A 20149-nucleotide genomic window follows, 5' to 3' on the forward strand; every position below is an offset into this window, starting at 1 on the left:
TTGGGTGAGCGCTTCGTGGCTACAGCGTCCTGCATGTGGGTGCCACCCAGACGTTGCTTCCCAGGATGCCACGCTCCTGTGGTATTCAGAAATCGCACCAGGGACTTGGGCATTACACCAGTTCACACGTTTTGCAGCCACAGAAGGCAATCATGCTGCAATTTCAGAGTGAGGTGCTTAGGAGTGTAAGAGGTCCCTACTTTGGGCTCCTCTCAACTCAGAAATCCCCCCACCCTGGACTCAGAGTGCTGTCACCATTAACCAGAAAACGTCTCCCAGGAGGAAGTGGGAGGCTGAGGCCCCGTGCTCACCAAGCATCCCCCACCAGGCCTTCCCTGGGTGCTTTGCCAAGAACGTGGCCTCTGGGTTCACTGAAATGAACAGAATGTCCGCAAGATTTATGTGTCTGCCTGCTTTCTCCCCAGGCCTCGGCAGGATCATTTCACACACGCCCAGGACACAAGCACCAGGGGCACCAAACAAGTATGAAAAGAGACAGGCTAGAATCTTGCAGCCATCAGATGTAGAAAGACGCTATTTACACAAATATTAGGTTCGTGGTTTGAATCACCAACGGGAGCCTAACCTGGAATGCTGGGCAGGGGCGGGGAAGAGAGGGACAGGGCCCTTCCCTAACACTCACAGCCGGACCCTGCTCACAGCAGCCACACCTGTCTCCTAGGACCCACTCTCGACTGCAGGAGGTGGACCCTGAACACGCAGAAGCTGCAAGGTGTCCTGTGACAGAGGAATGCAGCGGGAGCGGCAGGACCCAGAGGAAGGAAGGAGGGAGCTGCTCTTGAAAAGAGACCAAAACCACCGATGCTCAAGTACGTTTTGAAAGATGAAGGAGAGGTATTTGCCAGGCAGACCGGGTGGGACCGACAGCCCAGGCAAAGGTCTCGTACGGGGTGGGAGGTTTCGGTACAACTGGAGCAGAGTACGTAGGGGCGCCCAAGAGCAGACGTGGCTGCGGTGACAGGCAGGGGCCTGACCATGGAGGGCTTTGGAGCCACACCCACCTGCTCTGAGGTTATACGGAGGGATGCCCAGAGGACTGAGTGGAGTGATCAGGTCAGATTTGTGTATTTATTTACTTATTTATTCATTCATTCTTTCTTTTTGGCCGCACCATGCAGCTTGCGGGATCTTAGCTCCCCGACCAGGGATCCAATCTGTGCCCTCGGCAGTGAAAGTGCAGAGTCCTGACCACTAGACCACGAGGGAATTCCCAGATTTTTTTTTTTAAAAGAAGCTTGGCCCCATGGTCCCTGTATTTTCAAACGACGACCTCAGTTTCCCCATCTCTCAAATGGGGACAATAATAGAACGTACCTCATGGGGCTGTGGTGCAGATTAAACGAGTTAATACAACCAGACGTGCTTAGCATAGTGCCTGGCACATGCATCATAGCTACAGATCAGTATGACCTACTTTCTTGTCGTGTCACTGTTGTCATCATTCGTCAGGCCCGGGATGGCAGGCTCAGGAGCACATGGCCTGTGCACTTGTGTTCATGGTGTACTTGCTAAGGAAAGTCAGTGCTGCACAGTGTGAAGCTGTTTACTGCACACGGACGCCAGGCCAAGGGGTGAATGGTGGCTTGGGCACCGCCCCCTGCAAGCTGGCCAAGCCGCGTGCTTGGACATGGGACCACACCCATCCAGAGAGCCAGCCGACGCCCTTTTCCAATTCACCAAGCCCTGCGTTGGGAAAGGGGGCTGGGGGCTTTTCCTAATTCGTGCCTGATGTCCTGGGGTCCCCCCGGAGAGGTGAAGAAGACTTCACTGTTGCTGCCATTTGGGGTGAGGGCTGGAAGCTAAGTGACATCTCAGAGTGGTGTTGGGGGTAGGGGCGAATTGGGAGGGAGGTCTGCCCCCTTGATCCCCCCAGGTCAAGGCCCCTTCCATGGAGTACACTTCCAGGGTCAGTTAGAGGCTGATGGAATTCCACATTAAAATAGAACCCACAGAACTTCAGAAGTGAATGTCCCCAATGTGTGTCTCCTCCAGCCCCAGCCTGTGCGTCGTGTTCAGCACAGAACTTAGAGTCAAATAAACCTGTATTCAGATCTCAGTGACCCCAAGCCCCTGTGGCTGTGGCTTGACGCCCTAGGGCTCGGCTTTCTCATCTAGAACATAGTGCTAACAGCTCCCCAGCACAGGGTAGACAGGAGCCCGACATGAACAAACAAACACGCAGATGGCAACTAGCATGGTGCCTGGCACAAAGCAGACACCCCAGAAATACCAGCAACGTGCCGTCCATCCAAGGTGGGGGAACATGCACGAATACTCTCCACCGATACCTAAAATATGAAGGTCGTAATTTGGACAGAGGTTTATTTTAATTAGCTAGCAGTGGGAAAGGTTGCTTCAGGAATGTGAGTGCTTGATGATTTCCCCAGGTGGTAGGGAAAAATATGAAATGACAAAAACAAACCGGGAAACATTCTTGAGGGAAAAAGAGAGAGAGAGTCCTGTTAATAGCGCCACCTAAATACAGCAAAGTGTATTTTTGTAGATGGCAAAAATGGTGCCCAAGCTGGGGAAGAAAATGCTGGTTCTCCCCAAATTTTCCAGCTAGCTCTTTCTTGAATCAAGGTGGCCAGGCACATCTGGAAGCTCCAGCTGAGGGAGTGTCAGTCTGTCCAGCCGACTGCTGGGCACCGTCCAGCGCAGAGGGACAGAGCTTAACAATTTTCCAACCCTTCCCATAAAATCCAATATAGCGGCCCGACTGGGAGACCTTGTTCTTTCTCACCTGGTTGGGGAACTAAGATCTCACAAGCCACCTGGTGTGGCCAAAAAAAAAAAAAAAAAAACTTAAAAAGGAAAAGATGAACACGGCTCCACAAAGGGCCTTCCCCTTTGACCAATTTTGAGGCAGAATTTGGTCAAATCGCTTCACAAACAAATGGGAGGCCTGGAGCCCCCCAAGCCCCTAATTGGGAACAGGTTAGCGGAGACGTCCGCCGGGAGTCGCCATGTGGTCCCCAACAGCGGCCTTCCCCACCGAATTCTTTTGCTCTGATTTCCACATAAGCCATAACAACACCATGCAGAACCAATTACGCCCGGCTCCGCAGAGGAGGCCGCGACTCTGGTTGGGGTGGCTGGAAGGGGACCCCCTGGGACGGCCTCCTCTGTGGGGGGCCACCCTGCTGTCAGTCCTGTGACCCGCCTGTGCCCGGAGCCCGCGCCTGCCCTCCCAGAGGAAAACCCCACAGCATTTATCATGAGCTCGCTGAAAAGCTGGAGTGTTCCATGGGTGGCCAAGAAATTGATGACCCCAGAGCTGACGGCTGGTCGGGAGCCACTGTGGCATCAGCTGTTTGGAAAGGGTGGGTGGTGGGTCCATTTATATTAAATGAGTGGAGAGTGGGGACTTCCCCTTCCAGATATCAATTTACCGCTGCAGAAAGGACCTTTAGTGCTGAATCCAAAAGAGGTGTGGCATGGGGAGGGCGGGGTTTGGATGGGTGGGAGCTGCTGGGTGGTGGGAGCTGTCTGGCATAGGATTAAACAATGCATCCGAGTGCTCTATCAGCAAACATCCGCGGGTGCCAACGTCAGGTTCAAATCCTGGCTCCACCGTTGACCGGCTGTGCGACCTTGGGCCAGCGACTTAGCTGACTAGGGCCTCGATTTCTCATCCGCAAATGGGTGTAATCATAGTGTGCAGCCCACAAGCTGTTGTCAGGATTACATGAAATAATCCAAGCAAAATGCTTAGGATACGGCAGGGATGCAGCAAGTGTTAGCTGCTATTGAGATTCTACTGGAGGGATCACCAGGTCAACAAAACCACACTGAGCTCGTTAGCTTTGCCCTTTGGGTGTCTTGGGCAGACTGGTAGCAGCTGGTTAGGGAAATGGGGATATGCACTCACCCAGAAAATATTTAGTTCCTAGCTGCCTTCTAAGAACAAAGCAAAGAAGCAAATGCATACAAGTTTGTTATTCATCAGAGCCCCCTGAGACTGCAACAGGCGGGTCTCCCAGCACTCGGAGACACTGGTCCAGTCCCAAGGTGCCAGTTCTAGGTGAGGGGGGGGTTGGGCCAGGGTTGGCTGTGCCCCCCATCGTGATTTCCAGACGCAAAGCCCAAGTGAAAGGCTATTAAGAATTGGAAAGGGGGTGCGGGAGAGCTTGCGGCATGCCTCATCCGTCTGATGCCCAGCTCTGCCCGTCTGCTGTCCTGCTAATGCACTGGCGGCTTCCCCAGACCACAGGCATTGGTCCATCCTTTTGGCCTTTTCAAGGCTCAAGATTTTCTCAAGCTGGTCCTGCCCCTCTCTGCTCCCTCCTTCTGGAAACTTTCCTTTCAGTCATTACTAACTATCCATCCTGGAGCCCCACCTGGCACGGACTGCATCTGGGTCATCTCCATTTGCCAGAATCCTGCCACCAGACCATCAGTTCCATTATCCAGGACGTGGTGGACCAGAAGAAGGGGTACAGTCTCCCCCAGGGTGTCCTCCTCTCAGGGCAGTTCCTGGAAGGTCCCCTCTTGTGTTAAATCCTAGGTATGAGTTGATATTGTTGTTATTTACATTTTTCTTGGAAGGTGGAGTTCAAGTGGAGAAACCGATGGATTTGCACTCCAGTTCAGTTCTCAAAAAGGGCCACGGCCAAATTGAATCTATCTGGGTTTTTCCAAAGATCACTTTGGCTGGAGGGGTAGGGAGTGGCTGTCAGAGGTGGGCAAGAAGAGGCTGCTGCAATGCTCCAGACTCTGGAGGAGGACCGCAAACCAGGACAGGGACCAGGGGACTGGGGAGGAGGGGACCAAATCAGAGAGAAAAGGGCCAGCACTTGATTGATGTGAGAGCAGCATGGGCGGTGGACGGGGGAGGCAGGGAATGATTCCCAGCTTTCCTGTCCAGGACGAGGTAGTGCCTTTCATCAATGTGGAATTTGAATATAGCAGAGCAGTTCTGGAGAGAAGGATGAGTTCAGTTTGGACGTGTTGAGTCTGAGATGCATGTGGATATCCAGGTGGCGAGCTCTAGTGGCAGACGAGGAAAGCTGGAGGTGGGTGCTGGAGGTGTAATCTGGGCTGTGGGATATTTACTACCAACTGGTGATGCCTTCCCACCATCCACTTCATCCCAGTCTTCTTGATGCCTGGATAGAGGAGTGTTGCAACATCCCGAGGTGATTTATAGGGAAAACGTCTTGTGTGTTTGTTTCTCAGCACTGCCTTCCAAGTGGGAATCTAAAACCCCACATTCTGATCCTAAGTGTAATTTCCAGTCATTTCCACCGACAACATTTGGTTCTTATTATCAAAAGATACTCACACAGATGTAGCATTAAAAATCTTGGCTTCAATGGATAAAGAAAACAAGATAATCTAAAGTACTGCAGCAACTCTCAGACATTTACGATTCCAAGAAATGGTTGTTGGATAACTGCTCTAGAATATCCATTTTCCAGTGTGTTTCTGGGTGGAAGAAAGCCAGCCACTTTGTAAATTTCAGGCCGTTCATCTGAACCTTCAATCAGGAATGTCCTAGGGCCTTAGATGGTGAATTAGGCATGGGCATTTCCCCTTGGTATCCCCAGACCCGACACACATCCAGGCACACAGACAATGCTCACTAAGGGTTTGTTGACCGAAAAAGAAACAGCTGAATACCGTTAAGTCAGGACATGCTAGGTTTTCTCCTTTGACGTTTCCTTTCAAATGCTCCGAGGGCTTAAATTACAGGGAAAGGAAGCTTCTGTAAGTCAGAAATGGAAACATATTTATACGGAACTGATGTTTTGAACTTTAATGGAGAACTTTATCTTTCCTGTGTCAAATTCTATATTAGTGGTTTGGGGTCCCCTCAGGCATCAGTAATTAGTAGAGGGTTCCTCGTACATGAGTCCTGGTTATCCCCAAAGTATATTTTTTATGTAGTAATAGCTAACATTTATGAAGTACTTCTTATGTGCCAAGCACTTTAACAAATTATCTGGTTTAATTCTCACAATTCTGGGACGGTGATATGTTTATTATCCCCATTTTACAGTCGTGGTGACTCGGCCTTGGGAAATGCAGGCCATTTTTCCAAGGCCCACGGCTAGTGAGAGGCAGAGCTGGTATTTGAGCCTAAGGAATGCGACCCCACGGCCCAATTACTGACTGTTCCTGGCGCTTCTGAGCCAACAGTGAGCCGGGGGTGGGTGGGATGGGCCTTCACGAACATTCATCTGCTTATTCCTTTCGGGAACCCTGAGAGATAGGTCGTGTTCTGAACCCACTTTACAGCTGGGGAAACTGAGCCTCACAGAGGTGAAGCCGCGTGACATGGCAGAGGCTGAACCTGGGTCCAAGGACGCCAGCATGCCCCTTTGTCTTCCCACCATTCCCAGGACTCTGCTCCTCCCTTTGCAGCCCCTGACTCTCCCCATTGCCCGAGGCTTACACAGTCTCTGTTAGACAGCCGGTCTCCATCGGGTCCCCCAGGGGCACCCAGGCGGAGAGGGGTCAGCCTCAGCCCTGGGAACCTCCAGGACCCTCCGGGGCCTCAGTGCAACTGTGGCCGCACCATGCACGGCTCAGGGGGCAAAAGAGATGGACCACGTGCCGCTGATACCACGTGAAGGGAGCCTGGATCCCAGTACCCACCCTTCCTTCCCACATCTCCCGTGCTGTTCGTCCTGTGCGCACGGCCACATGAACAGAATCGAGAGACTGATCCAATCCTGTCCCTCTTAGGAGGTTTGCTTGCTTAGCAGGTCTGAGTCAAGGGAAGCCTCTCTTCCTCCCCGTGTGGTGCCCCAGGGACCAGCCAGTCCCCTGCCCCACCCACCCAGCCCAGCCTGCGGCTTGCCAATTGCAGCCCAGGAGAGAGGACTGGGCTCCCCGAGAACAGCCTGAAATCATCCGGGATGCTGCCAGCTGCGGCTCGAGCACCCAGAGCCCATCCTCACTGTCTGCCCTCCACCTCATCGTGGTGTCATGGGATCCGGGAGCGGCGGTTTACGGAAGCCTCTGTGGACCAGGCCTCTGCCCATCAGCCCAGCCAGGTGAGCAGGTTTATCTCCAAATTACAGATGGAAGGTGGAATCCAAAGTGGGCTTTGGGACCACACAGGCCAGATGCCCATCCCGGCTCGGTACTGCGTGGCTTTGAGCAAATCCCTTCACCTCTCGGAGCCTCAGTTTGTTCATCTCATCAGCAAAATGGGTGCAATTCAGGGGTTCTTCGTCTGGGTCCACAGATTCCTGAGACATCCTTGGAAAGGATGGAGGGGGGTCCATAAAAGAGGATGGGGAAAAGTTACCTCTTTATTTCAACCAACCCATAACTGAAATGTGGCATTTTCTTCCACCATGAATGCACAGAGCTTCCAGAGGAGTATTAGCAACACCTGTGACCTGTCATCAATTAATGGCTGTGGCTACTTCGAAATTACAATCACCGGGCTTCCCTGGTGGCACAGTGGTTAAGAATCCGCCTGCCAATGCAGGGACATGGGTTCGAGCCCTGGTCCGGGAAGATCCCACATGCCATGGAGCAACTAAGCCCGTGTGCCACAACTACTGAGCCTGTGCTCTAGACCCCACGAGCCACAACTACTGAGCCTGTGTGCCATAACTACTGAAGCCCACGCGACTAGAGCCCATGCTCCGCAACAAGAGATGCCACCGCAATGAGAAGCCCACGCACTGCAACGAAGAGTAGCCCCCGCTCGCCACAACTAGAGAAAGCCCACGCGCAGCAACAAAGACCCAACGTGGCCAAATAAGTAAATAGATAATTAATTAATTTAAAAAAATTACAGTCACCATTAGATCTGTCACCGGGTCTTGCTGTTTAATGCATTAATTTGTCAGTGCCCTTCCTGAAGTGTGTGTCTCAGAGGAAATGAGCCCTCAGCTGGCCAGTGGGGTCTGTCTCAGCTCCTCAGCTGCATGAGGTCCCTCTGTGCACACAGCCTGCCCACCTGATCAGTTAAACCACCTGTCGCCCAGCGTCTCCTGCATGGAGGGGAGGGTTTGGACAAGGACTAACTCTTTTTTTTGATTAATTGAAGTGTAGCTGATTTACAATGTAGTGTTAATTACTGCTGTACAGCAAAGTGACTCAGTTATACATATATATACATTCCTTTTCATATTCTTTTCCGTGATGGTTTATCCCAGGACGTTGAATATAGTTCCCTGTGCTGTACAGTAGGACCTTGTTGTTTATCCATCCTATATACACCAGTTTGCATCTGGTAATCCCAAACTACCAGTCCTTCCCTCCCCCATCCCCCTTCCCCCTTAGCAACCACAAGCCTATTCTCTATAGGATTGACTCTTTAATGCCCAGTGCAGGCCTCTCCTGGTAGGCTCAGCCCAACATCCTTTTAGAGGAAGGCATCAATTTTTGTAACAGAAACTCCTTCAAACAGTTACTCGGTTCCCAAACCTTGGCGTCACCCTTGACCCCTCTTCCAATCTGTCATCATGTCTATTTGCTCCATCTCTAAATTTGTCCAGAGGCATGTCACTTCTCTCCACGTCCGCTGCTTCACCTGGGTCTGAGCTACCATCGTCGCCTGCTCGGATCATGACCGCGGGCTCCCTGCTCGGCTCCCAGCTTCATCATTGCCCCCCCTCCCCATGCTTGTCTCACCACAGCAGCCAGAGAAGCCATTCAACAAGCAAGTCAAACCGTTCCTCGCTAAAAACCCTCCAGGGGCACCAGTCTGACTCCCAGTAGGTCACAGTCCTTGCAACCTGGACCGTCACTGAGAATCCAGCTCCCTCCACCCCTCGCCCTCCCCCACTGTGCTCCAGCCATGCCAGCCTCCTGGACCACCCGAGCACCGTCCCTCCTCAGGACCTGTGCGCTTGCTGTTCCCTCTGCCTGGGAAGGTTTTGGTCCTCACACCTTCAGGTTCTTATGTCAATGTCTTCTTGCTAAAGCCTTCCCTGGGGTAGTGGCCACTGTGATGTGTGGTCCTGACCCCTCTTCAGGAGCGAAGGACTTGTCCCCTGGCTGCTGGGAGGTGCCCTCGGCTCTCAGCCCCTTTGAGGATTGTCTCAGCTGAAGAAAACCTCCTGTTCAAGCACATGCATCCTTCCAAGGCAGCCTCATCCGATGCCGGTCAACATGGGGGATTTGAGACAATTCTGAAGACTCATCTGTGTCCAGAACTCCATGGGGCGCTGGCTGAGTTCTTCAGCTTGAGTCACAGCTCAACTCCTCCCAAAGCCCAATCCTGCTTCCTTCCCTTCGTCCTGCACACGTGGATTCCAACGGTCCTCCCCAATAAATACCCCCACGCGAATCCCCAAATCAGCATCTGCTTCCCCGGGAACTCAGTGACCCTGGTCACCCAGCCTAAAATTGCAGAGCTTCTCCCCAAATACACGCTCCCTCAGCCCTTCCTTCCTTGCTCATCAGCACCCATCACCACCTGCAACCACAGATTTACTTGTTTATTGTCTTTCCTCCCACCAGAATGTAAGCTCCATAAGGACAGGAACTTGTTTTGTTTTGTCATTTCATTGCCCAGAACAGTATCTGGCACCATAATCATCCACTCAGAATTTGTTGAGTGAATGAGTGAGTGAACAGCTACACCATCCTTGACCTGCAGTCAACAAAATCCTCCAAATCCTTTTCTCACACTCCGTCGACTATGACATTCCGAGTTTGTGTAATTGATTTCGGGGCCTGATTCCAGATCCCGACAACTTGTCACGGCTAAATTCCATCCTGCTGATTGGATTGGTCCTGGTTCTGGCTCTAATCCCCTGAAGAACTGAGAAGCATACATTTTAGAGCTTCATCCAAGTCACCATTAAAAATGCTGCATAGAACAAAATAGCTCTCATAGGCACTTTCTTGGTAGCATTTCTGTCTGCTTTTGTTGATCTTGTCTGCGTACTGATTTGCTTGTTTATTCCCATCCCCTCATTAGCCTACACATCTTGTTAACGGCTGCAGCCCAGAGCCTAGCACTGTGCCTGGCATATTATAGGCTCTTGATAAACATGCATCAAATGAATGAACGGCTCTCCGCCTTACAGAATGTGAGCTGTCTGGGGCAGAAGCCACATCCAGTCACCTTTGAATCTGCCAGGAAGAGGCTTTCGGCATTAATACGTGAGTTACCAGGGCTGGGATATGAGCATGAGGGTGGCTGCGATTGAGGTCGTGTTGTGCTGGCCTCTTGGCCCTTTCACCCCCGGGAAGTGGGTGTCACATTTCCACACCCAGGCCTGGCTGGTTATGCTCTCTGACCCCTTGGGGCACCTCTCAGGGACCACTGTAGGGACATGCTGCCTGGTACTCCCTTTGGCTCCCAGGGATGCTGGTCCTTGGACTTCCAGTACCATCCCCTGGATCTCTAACAGGAGCGCCGTGGAGCTGAGCCGCGGATCTCTCTGTTATCAACCAAGCCGCTATGATTAGGAAACACCGTGTGCCTGGACTGTCATTTTCCCCACACTGAGTTTTTCCCCAGCAACTCCTCAATCATCACACAAACAAGACCCCGGTGGATTCACCCACTTGCTCTCTAGACAGGCCCTGAGTATGTCAGAACACTGGGTGGACCAGCTCAGGCTCAGGCTATGAAACTCATGCCCCACACTACATCAATCTCATTCAGCAAATACATGTCATGTACCGTTCAAGGATCCGGGAACAGTAGCGAATAAAGTCAAGTCCCTGCCCTTTAGGGACATACATTTTAGTGGCAGGGGAGCAATGTACACATCAGGTGATATATGCCATGGAGAAAAGTAAAGCAGGAGAGGAGGGAGGAGCCATGGCGGAGGGGTGTTGCCATTTTACTTAGGGGGCAGGAAAGGGCCTCACTGAGAAGGTAACTCTTGAGATGTGTCCCTAAGGAAGTGATACAGTTGGCCACAGGGATACTCAGAGAAAGAGGATTTTAAACTGCGGGAATAGTAGGTGCAAAGGCCCTGAGGCAGGAGTGTAATTGGCATGCTCAGTGAAGAGCAGGGAAGTGAGTACGGTGGAGCAGAGTGAGCAAGGGGGCGGGGGGGCAGCTCAGGAGAGGAGGTCAGAGAGACTGCAGACAATGGGGTCAGATGGGGCTCGGAGACAACCGGCTTCACTCTGAGTGAGCTGGGAGCCACTGGAGGGTTTGAGTGAAAGGACAGACGGACGGTCTGACTTGCATTCTCACTTGGTTTCTGGGGCTATTGTGTTGAGAAGGAATGTGCACAGGCAAGGGGAGAAGCAGGGGTACCAGTGAGGAGATAAGGGCTTGGACAAGGGGTTAGCCATGAAGGTGGTAAGAAGCAGTCAGATTGTTTATATATTTTGAAGTCCAGCCAACAGGATTTGCTGATGGAATGGGACGTGGGATGTGAGAGAGAGAAAATCCAGGGATGAATCCACCCTTTTTGGCCTGAGCAGTTGGAAGAATAGGATTGTCATTGACTGAGCTGGAAAAGAGTGTGAAGGAACAAGTTTGGGATAGAGCTGCTTGGACACATTCATTCTGACCGCCTGTTAGACATCCAGTTGAAGCTATCAAGTCGGCGTTTGATGCTGAGCCTGGGATTCAGGGCCAAGGTCGGGCTAGAGAGATACATTGGCAAGCTGTCCCCCATCTCCAGTTTCTGGGGTTCTGCTAATCATACTTCCGGGCACTCTGTCGGGGGGTCAGCCTGTGGGACTTGGGGGTCAATGCCTGGCTCCACGTTTAACTGGCTCCAGGACCTTGGGAAAGTCAGTCCCATTCTCTGAGTCTCAGTTCCTCAACTGGGAAATAATACTAGCAATAATACACTACAGTTTCATGAAGGTTTTAATCACCGAATATAGGCTGTGCCAGTGTTGTGCTGACCTCAAAAAGCAGCAGCCATGGATGCTATCATATTTTGCTGGGCGTGTTTATTGTTGTTGCAAACCCACCGCCCTTTGGGCCTCTGGTTAACTCTGAGCCGTATCCCCCTGGCCACAGTGATGGGGACCAGCGATGGGGCCTTGACCTCTGCACTGCTCATTTGAAAGGATGACCTGGTCTCATCAGACTCCCTGGGCATGAATTTTGAGTTGGGGATGAGGAAATTGGGGCCATCAGTGGTGGGTCTGGAGCCGAAAGGCCATTCTGGGTCACTTCCTATGTGAGCAAGCCAAGGACAGAGTGACCTTGAGTGAGAGACTTCATGGTGGCTGGCTGGATCCTGCTCTCATCCCAGGGAGGCCCAGATGGCCGTCAGGCCTATGCTCAGCCTCCTTGAATTCCCACTGGACATCCAGCCAACAAAGGCGTATCTGTTGAGCCCAGGAGCCTCAATGGGAACCATACGGGGTGATGAGTTCACGGCTCAGCCTGCTGTGGAGGAGATAGGCCCAGCCGCTTCTTTCTCCAATGGACTCTGGAATGTTCCGCCCCCAACAATTGTGGATGATGGGGTTGAAGTCTCTTTGGGCGCTGTTAAAACAAGTGTGTTTTGAAAGCTTTCTAGAACTTCTGGTAAAAAGAAAAGAGCCGTAAAATCACAGGCATTCCATTTTCCCACATCTCTCTCCATGTCCACATTCTGGGGCCATAACCAGCACTGGGAATTGGCCACGGAGGCACTGGATTCATCCCTCGCTTGGCAAAAGAAAAGAAGGAAGGCAGGGACTGCGCTGGTGGCGCGGTGGTTAAGAATCCGCCTGCCAATGCAGGGGATACAGGGGTTCGAGCCCTGGTCCGGGAAGATCCCACATGCCGCAGAGCAACTAAGCCCGTGCGCCACAACTAGTGAGCCTGTGCCCTAGAGCCTGTGAGCCACAACTACTGAGCCCGTGTGCCACAACTACTGAGCCTGCGCTCTAGGGCCCGCGAGCCACAACTACTGAGCCCACGTGCCACATCTACTGAAGCCCGCGCGCCTAGAGCCCGTGCTCTGCAACAAGAGAAACCACCGCAATGAGAAGCCCGCACACGGCAACGAAGACCCAATGCAGCCAAAAATAAATAAATAATAAAATATATTTTGAAAAAAGAAGGAAAAGAAGGAAGGCAGACCTAACAGCGACAGGATGGGCAAAACCAGCTTGGCCGGCTCTGGGCAGAGGGGTGGCTAGTTTCCAAGATGGGGCAGCGTGAACCTGCGGGCGACGCCGGGGCCTCTGCGCGGTTGTGGAAAGCGCAGAGGGAAGCCCCACCCTGCAACTGCTTCCTCCATGTAGCTCAGCCTTGCTCTCACTAGGCTCCTTCCAAATGCTTTCATCAATGTCTTAACATCATGCGGACACATTGCACGTGATCAGGAAGACGCCTCATTTGGAAAATGTACCCGAGGCGCCTGCTCCATACTCCCCACCGCCGCGCCCCGCCAGGTGCCTGCCTGTGACCAGGAGAGAAGCATGGGGACCAGCCACCGCCTCAGTGCACCGACGCTGTAAAGTGGCTGTCGCAGCCCGTTACACCCACAGCCTCCAGAGCAGCCCCGTCTATCTGCCTGGAGAGACCAGAGGCACACGGGGAAACGAGGCGGCCGGGGGTCGGGGCCCTGCGGAGGGCTGGTGCGTGCGAGGCAGAAACGCCACCTGCTGGTGGACTTCAGCATGGGCAGCCGGCAGCCAGCTCGTTTCCCACTGTCTGGTAGCAGGTGTGTTAAGGCCCTTCATTTTGCTGTCTTGCTGGGGGTTGGGGTGGCGTGGGGTCTTGGTGCTTTTTTCTTTACATTTCCATCATTCCCCAAAAAATTGCCTCGTGCCCTTTGCAGCCAACCCCCATCCCCTGACCTAGGCAAACACAGAATACTTCAGCGCACTGTAGAACTTCACATATAGACAATTGTATTTGTGTACTTTTGGGGGTCTGCTACAATGTTTCTGACTACAGTTTCTGATTCATCCATTTTGTTGGGTATATTAGTAATTTGTTTCTTTTAATCAGTGAGTGGTATGGGTGTCACATTTGTTTATCTGAGCACCTGGTGATAGACATTTTTGTTGATTCCAGTTTGGGGCTATTATGAATAAAGATGCTACGGACACTTCTGTAAAAGTCTTCTTGTGGACATACGTTTTCATTTCTCTTGGAATAGTTGGTCATAGGGTAAATGTATGGTTACTTTGTTAAATGTTAACTGTATGGTTAAATGTATAATTAAATGTTAGCCTTAAATGTTTATGGTTAATTTTGTGAAAACTGCCTCTTTTCCACCAATAATGGATTAAAGTTCTCGTTGCTCTGCATCCTGGTCATCATTTGGTATGGTTGTTTGTTTTTTTTTAATTTTAGCCATTCTAGTGCCTATGTAATGGTATCTCATGGGCTTTTGAAACATTGAGATATAATTCACAGACCATAATATTCACCCTTTTAAAATGTACAACTCAACGGTTTTTAATATATTCACAGAGTTGTGGAACCTTCACTACTATTTAGCTTCACAACATTTTCATCACTCCAAAGCCCTTTAGTTCCTGGCAGAACACTAATCTACTTTCTGTCTCTATGGATTTGTCTATTCTGGACATTTCATATAGAGGGAATGATAAAATGTGGCCCTTTGTGTCTGGATTCTTTCACTTAGCATACTGTTTTCCAGGTTCATCCACATTGTGGCATTTAACAGGACTTCATTCCTCTTTATGGCCAAAGAATATTCTGTTGTATGAATACACATACACATCTTGTTTACTCATTCATTGTCGATGGACATTTGGCTTGTTTTCAGTTTTTGGCTATTGTGAATAAAGCTGCTCTTAACATTCATGTACAAGGTTTTTTTGGTGGTTTTTTTCTTTTCTTTTTTTTGTTTTGGCTGCACTGTGCAGCATGCAAGATCTTAGTTCCCGGACCAGGGATTGAACCCTCGACCCCTGCATTGGGAGCACAAAGTCTTAACCACTGGACTGCCAGGGAGGTCCCATGTACAAGTTTTTGTATGGGCATGTTTTTACTTCTCTTGGGCATATACCTAGGAGTGGAACTGCTGGGAAACATTGTAACTCTGCTCCACAAATTCCAGCTTCCCCAACTCTGAGCGCTTCCTCCTTAGCTCAGTGAGGTGAGTGTACTCTGCTCAGCCACCCCTCCCCCTGCCAACGTACAGCAACGCCTCCAGGGAGAAGTCCTGGGCGATTATATAGCTCACCTTGTTCCCTTCCCTCAGGAATCACGGTCCTGCGCTATCTGTTGTCCAATGTCTGAAAACTGTTGTTTCATTTATTTTGTCCAATTTTCTGATGTTTATAGCAGAAGAGATAGTCCAGTTACTCCACCAAGTCTGGAAGTGCAAAACCCATACACTTTTCCGATACCTATATCTGATAATTTCATCATCTAAAGTTCTAGGGAGACTCAAATCTGTCTGGTTGTTTCCACTGACATTTACTCATGGCAGGCTGTTGCCTTATGTGTTTTATATGTTTGTGTGAGCTTGTCTTTGATTGAATTTAATCTGGGAGAATCATGAGAAGTTTAAATTGGCACTGCTTTCTTCCAGAGACTATTTGTGTCAGCTTCCGTTAGGTACAATGGATGCAAAATTAATCCGAGAGTACTTAAATTTAATTTTTCTGCTGGGGATTTTTCTCACGTGTTTGAAAAAATTAAAACTCTGGGGTTATGTAAGAGTGAGCATACGGGTGTGAATTCTCAAAGACCACCATCATCATCACTATCACCACCATCACCATCATCATTACCAGCATCACCATCATCATCACCATCAACACCACCATCATCACCACCATCACCATCATCTTATCACCACCATCATCACCACCATCATCATCACTATCACCACCATCACCATCATCATCATCATTACCATCATCACCATCATCATCATCATCATCATCACCACCATCATCACTATCTCCACCATCACCATCATCATTACCATCATCACCATCACCATCATCATTAGCAGCATCACCATCATCACCATCAACACCACCATCACCACCACCATCACCATCATCTTATCACCACCATCATCACCACCATCATCATCACTATCACCACCATCACCATCATCATTACCATCATCACCATCATCACCAACCATCATCACCAGCATCACCATCATCACCACCATCACCATCATCATTACCATCATCACCAGCATCATCACCATCAACACCACCATCATCACCACCATCACCATCATCATCATCACCACCGTCATCACTATCACTATCTCAGCCACAGTGAAGACTCACTGGTTTCTAGCAATCTCTCTGTCCCTAAGAGTGTAGCCACCTTCCAAGTTTTCAGATTAATGCTGAGGTCTCAATTTTGATGCTCACCCTTTACGAGGGTCTCTCATCTTCCTCCTGATTATTAGTCCCCAGAGCTCTGGGTTTCTGTTATCAGCCTTTGCCACCAGGGCAGCCCCAGCTTCTATTTTTTGTTACCGTTCACTGTTCTGGTTTCAACGCATTGTTCCTTCTTGTGTGTGTGTAACTTTTTTCATGGTTTCATTTACCCTCCTGTGAGCTCAACAATGCATATAAAATGCCGGCTGTAATTTGTTCAGGATCTAGCTGAATTGCAGTGGACAGACTTTTTAGGATATTTAATCTGCCGTATACATCATTCCTCTGGAAGCAGAAATCCTCCACCTCGGTGACTTCATCTGTGAAGAATGGGGACGATAATCCTGACTTCTGAGGATTGTTGCAAGGAACCGAGATATGTACAAGGAATGTACTTAGCGTAGTGCTTGTCACAGATGCAGCCTGCCTGCAGTATCCAGTCTGAAGTGGGAGGTAGACCAAAGCACTAAATGCAACACGATGCACTGTTTACTCTTCAACACAGACAAAAGTTAGGCCAGGTGCCCAGGACAAAAGCACCACCTCAGTCTGGGGGGTTTGTGTGCTCGAGCTGGGCCTCTCTGCGGCTGGATGGCCTGAGCGCTAAAGCAGGAGTTAGCATGACCCGGGTTTGGATTCCTGCTCTTCTCTTCTCATGCTGTGACATTATTTCTCTCTCTAAACCTCAGTCTCCTTAACTGTGAATCAAAGTAATCGACAACTGCCTGTCTCACAAGTTTGTTGCAAGGATCCAATGACGTCATGTCAGTGACACTTGTCTACAATGCAGCATGTAGATGTCAGAGGTTATTAGGCAGGTAGAACTGGAGAGAGGGAGGTGGCTTTTTGAGGCTTCGATGCTCTGTGTCCATGAAAGGGGTCTGGCCGGTAGTGTTACCAAGTCCAAGCTCATACTGCCCACAGCTCGATGGGCCAATATATTGAGAGACAAGTTGTTGGGACAGGGAATAGCAACTTGTTTGAAAAGCCAGTGTATTGAGAAGACGGTGGACTCACGTCCCAAAGACCCATCTTGCCTGAGTTAGAATTCAGGCTTCTTTTATACAGAAAGGGGAGGGGGTAAAGTCAAACATTTCCTGGTTCCCATCAGCCCCCAGAGGGGATGTGTTCATTTCTTCCTGCCTGCAGTCATTCACAGGTGGGCCTGGGCAGGAGGTTTCCTGTGAGCTAAACAAAGGTATTTTAGCTTAATGCTCATGACCTGGGAGGCAGGGTTCCCAGAGATGGGCCACTATGTATAATTTAAGCTTATAGGCAACATCCCTTTAGTGATGAACTTGTAATAGAACACAAAGTTTCTTCCCCATTACAGTAGCAAGGGTGGTAGGGAACACTAAGGGTAGGGAGATTGATGGTGATTCAGCTTATCTGGGTTTGAAACCAGCTCCCCCGCGTTAGCTGTTTGACCTCCAGCAAGTTGATGACTTGTCTGCTCTTCAGCTTCCTCCTCTGTAAAACGAGGATAAATAGCGACCATGCGGTTGTTGAGACGAGCTGATATTCCATGTAACACACTTCACTGAGTTCCTGCCTGGCACATAGTAGGTGTTGGATTAGCAGGAACCGTTCCTATAATGGGGGCTATTTGGAAGCCAAAGGAGTGTGGCGTAAGCATAACTGGGCTGTCAAAGATTATGGAGGAACATTTTACACTTTAACTATGTGAAATAAGTGTAAAATTGGATACGCCTGCTGCAATTTGCATATTTGGAAAACAGACAAAAGCAAGAGAAAAACACTCAGCAGGGGCAAGAAGAGTCGCCAAAAGTTTTAAAAATAATTGCATCAAATGATTTCGTACCAGTCCCTTATGCTGAGGATATATGCTTTTCCCTTAGAAGATGCTTATTAAAAACTCTGGAGTGAGAATCTTGGAAGACCAGATGATATGAAAGGGCCAAGTTCTGCATGAAATGGTGTGGGCAAGAACCAAATAAAATTTTATCTTCCTTTGGATCACAGTTACTAGAGGGTACAAACTGCTGGACAAGTTATACACAGGAAGTCTGAACAGGTAAGGAGGCACTGACAAATAAAAAATGTTTCCAAATTATTTCTTTAGTCAATCTACCCTTTAGCAAAGTCAGAAGCGCTGACCCTTGAGTAGTGACTAGTAATAGTAACATAATTTTGCTAGGTTTTCCTAAAGGAGGGCAGTCCAAAGAAAATAGGCAGGGAAAGATACTAGTAAAAACACTGAGAACCAAAATGAAGTTTCTGATGTGTGCAAAGATACACACTATTGAACACACAAACTGTGTTGTGTGCAATTTCTGTTTATATTACCTCATCAGTAAAGATGTTCTATTGGTGAAACAATGACCCAGGATTTAAATATTCGTATTTGCCATTAAGATACTATGCAGTGTTCAGGGTCTTGATCATACAAAGGCTCTTGGTTATACAACACCATCCACAAACAGATACTAGGACAGGGCTTCCCTGGTGGCGCAGTGGTTGAGAATCTGCCTGCTAATGCAGGGGACACGGGTTCGAGCCCTGGTCTGGGAAGATCCCACATGCCACGTAGCAACTGGGCCCGTGAGCCACAATTACTGAGCCTGTGCGTCTGGAGCCTGTGCTCAGCAACAAGAGAGGCCGCCATAGCGAGAGGCCTGCGCACCGCGATGAAGAGTGGCCCCCACTTGCCACAACTAGAGAAAGCCCTCACACAGAAACGAAGACCAACACAGCCATAAATAAATAAATAAATAATTAAAAAAAAAAAAAAAAAAAAAACAGATACTAGGACAAAGGAGGAACAGGGCAGTGGGCCCTAGACAGGAATAAAGGTGCACAGTTCACTTCTACATTATGCAATCATGAAACGCTGCATGTGCTTTTTCTCTGTTGGGCCACCTGTAAAGTAGGGATAAGAAGATAGACAAAGGAATTCGGTTCTAGGATTATACCCCCTAGTCTGCAAATGAATTCAGTTTCCACATACTCAACTAGAACAGGCTGGCAAGGCCAGGAGTAACACAGAGGCTACAAAGGAGAATCCTTGGATTATTTAGCATAGGGCTAATCCTTCATTTTTCAGTTTTTCCCTCCATCGTTCTGAACACTAGAACTTGAACTCAGAATAAAGATAAAGAACAATGTGCAAGTGACTTTTTCCCCCTTCCTAGCTATTTTATGGCTTCTTCTATTTTCTTTTTTTAAATTCTGATGTCATTTATTGGCACAAAAATTATCCAGATACAACATGGTGTCTAGACATGGCTGCACCGTATACTTCATGCATTTAGTTTAATATTTCTTTTGCTCCTAATTCCCAACATGTACTAGACCTTCCCCCTCTGTGTCAGCACCTCCGTGACAGCATTTCTGTATTCCATGGCTTCTTCTTTTTTTATAAATTAGACTTTATTTTTTAGAGTCTAATTTTTTATAAATTAGACTTTATTTTTTAGGTTTACAGAAAAATTGAGTGGAAAGTTCAGAGAGTTCCCATATACCTACTTCCCCACTCCCCAGTTTCCCCATGTTACTAACACCTAGCTTTAGTGTAGCACATTTGTATAAATTAATGAGTCAATAGTGAAACATCATTATTAACTCAAGTCCATAGTTTAATTAGGGCTTGCTCTTTGTGTCATACGTTCTATGGGTTTAGACAAATGTATAATGACCTGTATCCACCATTGTAGCATCATACAAAATAGTTTTGCTGCCCTAAAAATCCTCTGTGCTCCCTTTATTTACCACACCCGCCCCCCAACCCCCAAATCCCTGGCATACATTGATCTTTTTACTGTCTTCACAGTTTTGCTTTTTCCAGAATATCATAAAGTTGGAATCATACAGTCTGCAGGCTTCTCAGATTGGCTTCTATCACTCAGTGATATGCATTTAAGGTTCCTCCATGTCTTTTCATGGCTTGATA

This window comes from Balaenoptera physalus (genome assembly GCF_965194825.1).
Source record: "Balaenoptera physalus genome assembly, chromosome: 13".
Taxonomy (NCBI): domain Eukaryota; kingdom Metazoa; phylum Chordata; class Mammalia; order Artiodactyla; family Balaenopteridae; genus Balaenoptera; species Balaenoptera physalus.